The sequence below is a fragment of the Ovis aries genome, chromosome 12, assembly GCF_016772045.2.
Source record: "Ovis aries strain OAR_USU_Benz2616 breed Rambouillet chromosome 12, ARS-UI_Ramb_v3.0, whole genome shotgun sequence".
In the NCBI taxonomy this organism is placed as follows: Eukaryota; Metazoa; Chordata; class Mammalia; order Artiodactyla; family Bovidae; genus Ovis; species Ovis aries.
The window spans coordinates 44,044,327-44,057,174 of NC_056065.1; the positions used below are offsets into that span (position 1 = coordinate 44,044,327).

At 41.6% G+C, this 12,848-nt stretch overlaps 1 protein-coding gene across 2 annotated transcripts in view; it reads left to right on the forward strand.

The window, feature by feature from the left end:
- RERE (arginine-glutamic acid dipeptide repeats) overlaps window positions 1-12,848 on the forward strand; it is a 418,492-nt gene that overhangs the window by 60,700 nt on the left and 344,944 nt on the right. The window contains exon 1 of one of the 2 annotated variants that reach the window (XM_060396516.1): window positions 1-12,848. This exon is cut by the window's left edge and continues 60,127 nt beyond it; it is cut by the window's right edge and continues 33,837 nt beyond it. The exons of the other annotated variant lie outside the window; for it this stretch is intronic. The gene's annotated coding sequence lies outside the window, so the exon portion shown is untranslated. 2 annotated transcript variants of the gene reach the window in all.

A 12,848-nucleotide genomic window follows, 5' to 3' on the forward strand; every position in this document is an offset into this window, starting at 1 on the left:
GAATCTGCTTGCAATGCAGGAGACCTGAGTTCGATCTCTGGGTCGGGAAGATCCCCTGGAGAAGGAAATGGCTACCCACTCTAGTATTTTTGCCTGGAGAATCCCATGGACAGAGGAGCCTGGCAGGGTGCAGTTTTTTTGTGTGTGTGTTAGTTGCCTAGTTGTGTCTGACTCTTTTCGACTACATGTACTGTGGCCTGCTAGGCGCCTCTGTCCATGGAATTTTCCAGACAAGAACACTGGAGTGGGTTGCTGTTTCCTTCTCCAGTGGATCTTCCCAGCCCAGGGATCGAACTCATTGCAGGCGGATTCTTTAACATCTGAGCCACCAGGGAAGCCTACCAGGGTTGCATATAGTAGATACTCAAGAAATCAGACATAAATATCATAGATTGATTTTTCTTTCTTTCCTAACTTGTAATTGGTAGCAAAAATAATGGATTTTTTAAAAGACAAACATTTTCTGGCCCGAGCCAGTCTCTTAACAGGCTAAGACAACCTCTCCTCCCCAACCCCACCTCACCCAATGCATACACACTGTGTTTTCACAACACTGCATGCAGTGGTCTTTTAAAAACCTAAGGCAGATCCTGTGCCTCCTTTGCATGAGTTTCTGCAACAGCCTGACATGGTACCTCATTAAAAACCAGCACCCTTAGAATGGCATCCAGCCCTTACACCTTCATCCCTACCCATCACACTTGCACACTCCCCATACTGACTTTCTTGCTGCTCTGTCTTCCTTCTGCCCTGAGCACTGTTAATTATAACTCAGATCATGATTACAACTTGTATTAGTACTGTGTTCATTGACAGGTAGCAAAAATCAACCACAGACAAAAAAGATTGTGAAATTTGTGTAATCTGGAAGCTTGGTGGGGGAAACTGGATGGATCCAGCGATTCAGAGAAGCAGTGAGACTCTCTCCTCCCCCATCTTAGTCTTGTTTTCCTCTGTTAGCTTTACTCTCACTAGGCTTTCCTCACATTGTAGCAGAGGTGACTACCTGCAGTTCCCACTAGCCAGAGAACCCAGGAAAAAGAGATGATTGTTTCTCTTGGTTCTAGTAAAAGTTCTAGGGGGCACTTCCAGGTGGACGTGCTCGGGACACGGGCTCATTCCTGCACCAGTTGTGGTGGCCAGGAGGGTTAGGCACCCTGACTGGCCCTCCCTGTTTCCAACCAAACTCCGTATTATTAAGTCCCTGAAAGAGAAAGAGATTCTTTTCTTAAAAAGAGGCAGGAGGAGGGTGGATAAACAAAAACTGTCATCAGACTATTATTTGACATGACAGAGATACAATCTGTTTCAGTAGAAGTACAACCAAAGTACTGTCGTGATGCTCAGGAAGCTATAGAGAATTCTGATTGTGAGGATCAAAGGAATCATCTTCCCAGAGATGACATTTAAACTGGGCCTTTCAAAAGTAAGGGACGTTGAAAAACAAGAAGAGAAATGTGCTTTATGTGCTGGGAAAGTGTGGATGCCAAGGTGAGGCGGTTGGAACACAGAGCGGTAATGGCTGAGACCAGAAGTTTTATCCTTAAAAGAGAGCCAAGGAGTTCAGACTTCAGTCAGTGGAAGGTGGAAGCTGGTAGAGGAGTGATTTCATCAGACTTGTGTTTGCAGTGGGTTTAGCCAGGTGATCAGGAGGGCTGAACCAGGCCAGCTAGTGTGATATAGAAGGGGGGTGGGGACAAGCTGGAAGACATTTGGGAGATAGAAACGAAAATACTTAGTAATAGCCAGACATGCCAGATATCAGTAGATGGGGAAATGTCATCCTGTCAATAATCATAATAGCCTAGGGTGAGACATCAACAGTGCCGTTGATTAAAAACAAAGAAACAGTCAAGTTGTTCTAATATGTGGTGTCTGTTGTTTAGCATAAAAGAACTTCTGTTTCAGACTATGTACATTTTTCTCGTTAATGCTGTGATTCCTGTTTGTTTTGTCTCAGCTGGATTTTAAAAGTCTTTCTAGTGTGGAGGCCGTATGTTTTATTCCCTTTGTCTCTTCCCACAGAAATCCGTATAGAATTGTGCAATTGGTTTCCTTAAATATTGAATGCATTTGTTAACCCCTACTTCTGTGTTTGCTTATTTTGTTTTATTGCTCCATTAAAATCTGAAAATGATTCTTGACTAAATAAATATTGTGAGCTATTTGCTCAGTCTATATTCTGCACCCCCCCCATGTTTATTTGGGGCCACACCATGGGACATGTGGGATCATAGTTCCTTGACTATTGAACTCGAGTCACTGCATTGGACACACCAAGTTCTAACCAATGGACCACCATGGGATCCTCCTTATTTATTTAAAAAATAATTTTATTTATTTATTATTATTTTTTGGCTGTGCTGCGTCTTCATTGCTGCCCAGGCTTTCCTCTAGAGGGGCTACTTACTCTTCATTGCAGAGCACGGGCTGTAGAGTCCATGGACTCAGCAGTTGTGGCTCCCAAGCTCTAGGGCACAGGCTCAATAGTTGTGGTGCACAGGCTTCGCTGCTTCAAGGCGTGTGGGATCTTCCTGAATCAGGGATTGGACCTGTGTTTCCTGGCTGGCATGTGGATTCTTTATCACCAGGGAAGCCCCTCCCTATTTTGTTTTAATGGCCAAGTGGCACATCCAGTAGTCTAATTTTCTCCATCAGAGTTAGTTGATTCAGGATGTACCCATTAACAATACAATGTGGAGGACTTTAGGTAATGAGAGTATTTAAGAACGCAGCTACCAAGACTTTAGTGTTTATAAAGAGCTGTAATATCAAGAGAGTTATATCTGGAAAAAATATTCTGTTACAAACAAATATAAGGCCAGGATTCTCTGTATAGTCAGTCTAGACCTTGTAAAGTTATGAGAGGTATGATGTAATATTCCTAACTAACCATATACAATTTATGTTTTCTACTTCAGGGTTTTTTCTCGTGATAAAGCAAAACAGAATTCGTTGCTTTTTGTTAAAATGTACTTGAGACAGTGATTTTGGGTGCAGTTTGAGGAGCAGTTTAGTTTGTAAAGCCCTCTGGTCTTTAAGTTAAGGAGAATCACCTCTTAAATATATGTCCATTTCCACTTGGAGAGCTTTTCATTTCCCATTTCAGTATATTAAGATCAATTTCTGTTTTCATTTATTCAACCAATATCTGTTGACTACCTACTGTGTTTCAGGAGCTGAGGAAGTAGAGTTGAATAAACTAAAACATTGTTTTATTCCTAAATAAACAGAAAACATACAATAAAAGAATACAGACATGTTTTTGATGGTAATAAGAGCTGTGGAGAAAAAAAGGGCTGGAAATGGAAAAGGGAGTGCTAGGGTTTGGCTCTGGGTGTGGTAATGGTGGGTTTGAAGAGTGGCTGGTTGGAAGGGGTTTTTGAACAAAGAAGTGAGTCATGCAGATGCCTGAGGAAAGAACATTCTTGCTAAAGAGTATATCTCTGAAGTCTTTTTTGTATTTCGTCTTGATTGATCGGCTTTCCTTGATTAGGCTATAGATGCACGTATTAAGAAACTTTATAGAAGATGAAATACATCAGTTGGCGTAAAACAGTTAAAAATAATGACATGAATGTATGTCATTGGTAGATACTTTAATCCTTTTTGTTATTTTGAACTAAGAATTAAAAATATGTGTGGAGTGTAGGCATGCACATCCTTGCTGCATGTGTGTGAAGATTTTACCAAGGCAGCCTTAGTAATTACATTGTGAAATGTTCCTCCAGAGGAAGTTACGATTGGTCATTGGAGTTCCGCAGCTAGCCTGTGTTTATTATGCTTTCGCTGTTAGAGTAATACTGTACTGAGTTGGGGGAGTGGAGGATGGAAAAGTACAAGACGTTATATTCTGCTCTGGTTGGCCAGACTGTCGTCTGTATAAATAGAGGAAACATCCTTCATAGTGGTGAAATAATTGGACATTCCAATTTACCTCTATGGCTTTTGCTCCTTATGGCCCCGATCAAGGTTTTGGAGAGTCATCAGAGAGATTCCCTTTTGGAGTGGGTGTCAGAGAAGGCCTAGTTTTGATTTCAGATGGATTGAAAGTGCTTGAGAAGACTGTTTACATTGCATAATGATTCTAGAACTATGGTTGGATAAACAAGTTACTGAAAACGAATATGATGTATTGATTTTCTCCTGTGGAAGCATGATGTGCTAGGAATGTTGTGTTGTAATATTTGATTTTCATTATTGGGTGTAAATAAACTGAATCCTTTGATATACACAGTATATTGGAATTGCGCTGTTCACTTTGAAAACTAACAGTCTTTCCCCTTACTTTATACAATATAGTCATACCAATTTCTATTACAGCTGGTTGAATTAGGTTCCTCCCCCACCCCAAGAGGAGTAGACTTTATTTTTTACTTAGTTGTTAGGTATGTAACAAAGGCATTTTCTCTTGCTTGGAATGATATATGGGCAATCTTATCATGTGTACACTGATCAGCATGTCAGGTATAATGTCAAAACCAAAATCTTTTCCTTTTAAGCTGTTATTCACATTATAAACTCATCTTCCTACTTCATTCAGGATTCATTAACTGAACTGATTTTCATTGAGTGCCTGCTTTGTCCTATACATCTCTTTGTGATCACCGGTAAGGAAGAAAATTTTTCTCTTTTGGTTTTCATAGAAATAAAAGTATGAAAGGTAGTTAACAGTTGCAGTAACGTGCATGCAGTATGTGTTCTGAATATGGAAGAGGGTTGTGTTGGGTGTGCTTCGCAGAGGCACCTGGCTTGGAGCAGGAAGCGTCTAAGCTGAGTCCTGAAAAAGGACTGAGCAGTGGGTGTGGCAGCATGGGGACAAAGGGAGGCTTTTCCAGGGAGAGGAAGCTGCCCGGAGGACAAGCAGAGTGGCGAAACAGGGTCTCCTCCTGCGGCAAACAGCACAAAGCTCCCATTGTTAGAGCATGGAGTTTGAGGGGGGGAAGATGCAGAGAATTTTCAAAACCATTACTGATTTTGGATCTCTCTTATGGACACTTGATAAATGCCTGACAGGTTTTAGGCAGTGGATTGACAGAAGGATTTACCCTTCACCAAGATCACAGTGGTTGCACTTGCAGGAAAGAGAGAAGATATATCTGTGGTAGGAGGCTTAGGGCTCTGATGGCAATGCTGGTAAGAGATGCTGTGAGCCAAGACTGGGATATTGGCAGTGGGCGTGGCGAGAAGCGGACGGATGTTAAGAAAACTTAGAAAGTAGAACCTACAAAACTTGATTGAAGGAAGACTCAGAGCTGCTCCTAGGTTTCCAGCTTGGGCCCGAATGATGGTGATGATGGTGATGATGGTGGTGGTACTTGTGCCATCACTGACTTATCGCCTCTCACCTTTAAATTGTCCCTCAATGTGAACCCTTTAAATACTTTCTCTTGGCCTGCTGGTGAGATGTTGAGAGACAGACTGAAGGAGGAAGGAGTTTTACTTGCTGGCTCCAGTGTCTTGCTTGGCAACCTTCTGCAGCCTGTGAGCTTCTTCATTGCCTAGGTTCTGGCCGCTTCCCTCACCCTCACCCCTGCCCCTCAGGTAGTTTGGTAGCAGAGTGCCTCCAGTGAAACAAGTTTCTTTGTCATTCGGGAGGGTGGATTTCCAGAAGTTCTGCTGGATATGAGCCCTCTACAGCAAGGCCTGCGTCTCAGCCTGAGGACTGGGGGAACTCTCCTGCGTGTCCTGTCTCAGCCCCAAAGGCAGTGGTGGTGATGTGTTATGTTGTGTAAGATGTGTGGTTGTATTTCGTGCCATCTGTTCCTTTATTCTTTAGAATTCTTTTTACTTCTTTTTTTTTTTTTTAGAATTCTTTTTACTTCTTAATGGCCAGTTTCTTATTACATCAATCCTTTGTTGAATGAATAATCATTCTTTATTTGAAAAACTTTTCTTGTTCAAATTGGTATGTGGTTTCATTCTCCTGATTGGACTCTGGCTGATGGAGTGCTGTGATGTGATCCCAGTGAGAGGGACAGACAGGAAATTTGGTTTGGTTTGAGACATGCTAAGTTTTGAGTACAGAACCCCTATGCGAAGATAGACAAGAGCTGGTGGTATATATGGGTTGTGGAGCTCTGGACAGAAGACTGACTGTGTTAGAGATTGTTCAGGGAGTATGTGAGGAGAGAGCTGAAAGTAGGGCTCATGATAGAGTCCTGGAGATCACTGTCCTGATGCTGGTCAGATGAAGAGGAGCTATTATGGCGCCTGAGGAAGACTGGCCACAAAAATAGGAGAATAAGGCATCAGTGAAGGAGGGAATAGTTATTAGTGTTGAATGTTACTGGAAGGTCAAATAATAGAAGGAATGGAAATTGTCCCAAAATAGCAAAACTAGCAAAGGCATATGCAGCCTTCAAAGTATTTATTTGCTTGTTTATTTACAAAGTATCACTGGAAATTCCACCCAACTGAATTTACCAAGGGTCTTGGTTCCTTTTAGCATATTAGAGTGTGGGTTCTGGAGCCTTGCTGCTTGGGTGAGAATGCCAGTTCTACCACTTACTAGCTGTGTAGATGGTTTATTACACCCTCTGCTCCTATTCCATCTGTATGTAGATGAAATAATATCCTGTTCCCAGGGCTGAAATGATACATTGTTCATAATGTATTATTCCTTGGGTTGTAGTGAGGGTGAGATGAGTTAATGTGTGTAAAGCCCTGAGCACTGTGTCAGGCACACTAGACCTTGGTGGGTGAGACTGGTATTGTTGGTGTGATGGGAGAAATGACCAGGGCTCCAGGCTCTACCTTGAGGGCATGGGGAGTGGGAAGAGGCTTATTAATATTATACAGTGAGAGATCACTGTCCTGATGCTGGTCAGTCACCTGACCCGTAGGTGTCCAGTGATGGCCCAAATAAGGTGCCAGAGGGATTCTGATGAGGAGTCCCAGAGGAAGTGAAGCCTCAGTTGGACCTTGAGGGGGTGTGCTTTTGCCCTGCGACAAGGGGATAGTGGCTCTGAGCGGAGGGACCAGCATTGGCAGGGGAGGAAGGAGAGTGCTTGAAGTACTGGAGTCCCCTAGCAGGGGATTCCTGGCTGGCCCTGGTGTTGAGGTGGGTGATAACAGGGGTGGACATAACACCCTGAGAATAGGTGTCCAGTTCACATCTCTACTTTCCATAGTGTATCTCACTCTTGTTTCTAGGTTTATTACTCATTGCTTTTTTAAAAAATTTATTTCTACTGAACCATTGATAGTTCACAACAATCTAAAACTATTTAAGACATTTATTTGGTGCCAGCATTTCACATAGGCTTTTCACTGACTATGAGCGTTGAGTGTTTAAGTTAAAGTGTTCTGGAAGGGAAATTGGGATATTTCAACTAGTGCCACTTAATTGGATTTTACTCTCAAGATTGAATAATTTTGCCTGATTCCTGGACATCACAACTGTTTATAGTTCACATGGGTTCTCTTTACCTGCAGTTCTTTTTGCAGATTTCAGTAACTGAATAAATATAAATTCCTCAAAATTCTATGACTACTCTTTCAAGAACTTACATTTTTGCAGATTTAGGAAATAGTGATTGATTTTTAATTCCTTGGAGGGAAAAAAAAGTCCTTCCCCAAAGTTTGTGAATATTTGGTCCTACCAAAGCACCATCCTGAGATAAGTTGGGTGTAATATTTTCATGCAGACCCTTACTACAAACAGCAAAACACAGCTAACATATGAGCGTATTCTCCATGGAAAGATTAGAAGATGCATCATTGGCTATTTTTTTTTTTTTTTTGCCCCCTGCAGAAAGAAGAGTTAAACTATTCTTAATTGGGTAGGACTTTGGGGAATTATACAGGAAGAAATCTAAGAAGGAAAAATGTCAGACTGTGACCCTTGGATGATTTTCATTTTTGTTTTCCCCTTGCTTCACTTAGATTTAGCAGATACCTATAGTGAAGTTTGTTTTTGGTGAAGATGAAGTGTTTATGTAAACGAGTGTTGAGAGACCAAAGAAAAGACTCTTGGGGTAGTTTTACTTTGCTTAACTATTCCTTGTATAAAATCACAGAAGTTGAAGTGTGATTCTTTTGATAATTACTCTTTTACTTCTTTGGGTTACAAACCAAGGGCAAGAGCAATTTCTAGATTATTATATTTTTGGAATTATTTCATGTACTCAGTCGCTAAGTCATGTCCGACTCTTTGCAACCCATGGACTGTAGCCCACCAAGATCCTCTGTCCATGGGATTTTCCAGAAAAGAATACTGGTGTGGGTCGCCATTTTATATTGGTGATTTATTGAAAAGTTGAAAGAAAAATATACTCATTATAAAAATAAGTATAAATTTGATGTTGAAATATAGAAGAATTGAAAGAATTAAATAGTGAACACCTCATACCTACCACTTAGATTCTGCAGTTGCATTTTATTGTATAATTAGCTTTCTGTATTTGTGGCTTCTGCATCTGCAGTTTCAACCAACTATGGAAATATTCAAAATATTTGGAAAACAATTCCATAAAGTTCTCACCCAGCAGCTATTTAAACAGCATTTACTTTATATAAATATTAATGAGTAATCTAGAGATTATTTAAAACTGTACAGGATGTGTGTAGGTTGTATACAAATACTGTGCCATTTTATTTAAGGGATTTGGTAAAGTCCTGAGGATACCAAGGAACATCTATTTGCTATATGATATGCATATACTATATTTACTGTACCATGTAATCATATATCCTCTATCCATACCTTGTGTTGAAGAATTATCATAGCAGCATTATAGCAAAAGTTATAAATATAGGCTAATAGTCAAATGAACATGGTATACCCATACAGTGGAATTCTGTGTAGCAGTTAAAAAGAATGAGGTACTTTGTATACCCTAACTTGCTTGAAACAACCTCCAGGATAAATGAAATTAACAAAAAAAGATTGTGAAAGGATATGTGAAGTATATTACTATCATTTGTATAAGGGAAAAACGATATTTATACTTATCCTGAAAGCTTAAACAAGAAGCTGATAAAAATGGGTGTATGTCTGGCAGCCCACTACAGTGTTGTGTATGTGTGTGTGTGTATATATATGTATATGAAACTACTGCCTGCTTATATTAACTTGAATTTTATGTGCCTCCCTCACATATTTTCAGGATGTCAAGATGTTAGATTTTCAGTTCAGTTCAGTCGCTCAGTCATGTCCGACTCTTTGTCACCCCATGAATCACAGCACGCCAGGCCTCCCTGTCCATCACCATCTCTCGGAGTTCACTCAAACTCATGTCCATCGAGTCGGTGATGCCATCCAGCCATCTCATCCTCGGTTGTCCCCTTCTCCTCCTGCCCCCAATCCCTCCCAGCATCAAAGTCTTTTCCAATGAGTCAACTCTTCGCATGAGGTGGCCAAAGTACTGGAGTTTCAGCTTTAGCATCATTCCTTCCAAAGAAATCCCAGGGCTGATCTCCTTCAGAATGGACTGGTTGGATCTCCTTGCAGTCCAAGGGACTCTCAAGAGTCTTCTCCAACACCACACAGTTCAAAAGCATCAATTCTTCGGCACTCAGCTTTCTTCATAGTCCAACTCTCGCATCCGCACATGACCACTGGAAAAACCATAGCCTTGACTAGATGGACCTTTGTTGGCAAAGTAATGTCTCTGCTTTTCAATATGCTATCTAGTTGGTCATAACTTTTCTTCCATAGAGTAAGTGTCTTTTAATTTCATGGCTGCAGTCATCATCTGCAGTGATTTTGGAGCCCAAAAAGATAAAGTCTGACACTGTTTCCACTGTTTCCCCATCTATTTCCCATGAAGTGATGGGATCAGATGCCATGATCTTCGTTTTCTGAATGTTGAGCTTTAAGCCAACTTTTTCACTCTTCTCTTTCACTTTTCATCAAGAGGCTTTTTAGTTCCTCTTCACTTTCTGCCATAAGGGTGGTGTCATCTGCATATCTGAGGTTATTGATATTTCTCCTGGAAATCTTGATTCCAGCTTGTGCTTCCTCCAGCCCAGCGTTTCTCATGATGTACTCTGCATATAAGTTAAATAAGCAGGGTGACAATATACAGCCTTGATGTACTCCTTTTCCTATTTGGAACCAGTCTGTTGTTCCATGTCCAGTTCTAGCTGTTGCTTCCTGACCTGCATGCAGATTTCTCAAGAGGCAGGTCAGGTGGTCTGTATTCCCATCTCTTTCAGAATTTTCCAGAGCTTATTGTGATCCACACAGTCAAAGGCTTTGGCATAGTCAATAATGCAGAAATAGATGTTTTTCTGGAACTCTCTTGCTTTTTTGATGATCCAGTGGATGTTGGCAATTTGATCTCTGGTTCCTCTGCCTTTTCAAAAACCAGCTTGCACATCTGGAAGTTAACGGTTCACATATTGCTGAAGCCTAGCTTGGAGAATTTTGAGCATTCCTTTACTAGCGTGTGAGATGAGTGCAATTGTGCAGTAGTTTGAACATTCTTTGGCATTGCCTTTCTTTGGGATTGGAATGAAAACTGACCTTTTCCAGTCCTGTGGCCACTGCTGAGTTTTCCAAATTTGCTGGCATATTGAGTGCAGCAGTTTCACAGCATCATCTTTCAGGATTTGAAATAGCTCCACTGGAATTCCATCACCTCCACTTTGTTTGTAGTGATGCTTTCTAAGGCCCACTTGACTTCACATTCTAGGATATCTGGCTCTAGATGAGTGATCACACCATAGTGATTATCTGGGTTGTGAAGATCTTTTTTGTACAGTTCTTCTGTGTATTCTTGCCACGTCTTCTTAATATCTTCTGCTTCTGTTAGGTCCATACCCTTTCTGTCCTTTATTGTGCTGATCCTTGCATGAAATGTTTCCTTGCTATCTCTAATCTTCTTGAAGAGATCTCTATTCTTTCCCATTCTGTTGTTTGCCTCTATTTCTTTGCACTGATTGCTGAGGAAGGCTTTCTTATCTCTTCTTGCTATTCTTTGGAACTCTGCATTCAGATGCTTATATCTTTCTTTTTCTCCTTTGCTTTTTGTGTCTCTTCTTTTCACAGCCATTTGTAAGGCCTCGTCAGATAGCCATTTTGCCTTTTTGCATTTCTTTTTCATGGGGATGGTCTTGATCCCTGTCTCCTGTACAATGTCACAAACCTCTGTCCGTAGTTCATCAGGCACTCTATCTATCAGATCTAGTCCCTTAAATCTATTTCTCAGTTCCACTGTATAATCATAAGGGATTTAATTTAGGTCATACCTGAGTGGTCTAATGATTTTCCCTACTTTCTTCAATTTAAGTCTGAATTTGGCAATAAGGAGCTCATGATCTGAGCCAGTCAGCTCCCAGTCTTGTTTTTGCTGACTGTATGGAGCTTCTCCATCTTTGGCTGCAAAGAATATAATCAGTCTGCTTTCAGTGTTGACCATCTGGTGATGTCCATGTGTAGAGTCTTCTCTTGTGTTGTTGGAAGAGGGTGTTTGCTATGACCACTGCGTTCTGTTGGCAAAACTCTATTAGCCTTTGCCCTGCTTCATTCTGTATTCCAAGGCCAAATTTGCCTGTTACTCCAGGTGTTTCTTGACTTCCTACTTTTGCATTCCAGTCCCCTATAATGAAAAGGACATCTTTTTTGGGTGTTAGTTCTAAAAGGTCTTGTAGGTCTTCATAGAACTGTTCAACTTCAGCTTCTTCAGCATTACTGGTTGGGGCATAGACTTGGATTACCGTGATATTGAATGGTTTGCCTTGGAGACGAACAGAGATCATTCTGTCGTTTTTGAGATTGCATCCAGGTACTGCATTTCGGACTCTTTTGTTGGCCATGATGGCTACTCCATTTCTTCTGAGGGATTCCTGCCCACAGTAGTAGATAATAATGGTCATCTGAGTTAAATTCACCCATTCCAGTCCATTTTAGCTCATTGATTCCTAGAATGTTGACATTCACCCTTGCCATCTCCTGTTTGACCGCTTCCAACTTGCCTTGATTCATGGACCTGACATTCCAGGTTCCTATGCAAATTTGCTCTTTACAGCATCGGATCTTGCTTCTATCACCAGTCACATCCACAGCTGGGATGTTTTTGCTTTGGCTCCATCCCTTCATTCTTTCTGGAGTTATTTCTCCACTGATCTCCAGTATCATATTGGGCACCTACTGACCTGGGGAGTTCCTCTTTCAGTATTCTATCATTTTGCCTTTTCATACTGTTCATGGGGTTCTCAAGGCAAGAATACTGAAGTAGTTTGCCATTGCCTTCTCCAGTGGACCCCATTCTGTCAGACCTCTCCACCATGACCTGCCTGTCTTGGGTGGCCCCACAGAGTATGGCTTGGTTTCATTGAGTTAGACAAGGCTGTGGTCCTAGTGTAATTAGATTGACTAGTTTTCTGTGATTATGGTTTCAGTGTGTCTGCTCTCTGATGCCCTCTTGCAACACCTACCATCTTAACTTGGGTTTCTCTTACTTGGGTGTGGGGTATCTCTTCACGGCTGCTCCAGCAAAGCGCAGCTGCTGCTCCTTACCTTGGACGAGGGGTATCTCCTCACTGCCGCCCATCCTGACCTTGAACGTGGAGTAGCTCCTCTCGGCCCTCCTGTGCCCCCACAGCCACCGCTCCTTGGACGTGGGGTAGCTCCTGTTAGATTTTAGGCGGCAACAAAAATTGGGGCTTCCTGGATGGTTCATTTGGTAAAGAGTCTGCCTGCAATGCAGGAGACACAGGAGATGTGGGTTCCATCCTTGGGTTGGGAAGATCCCCTGGAGGAGGAAATGGCAACCCACTCCAGTATTCTTGTCTGGGAAATCCCATGGACAGAGGAGCCTGGTGGGCTACAGTCTGTGAGGTTGAAAAGACTTGGACATGACTGAGCATGCATGCATTATAATAATAACAACAATTGCAGT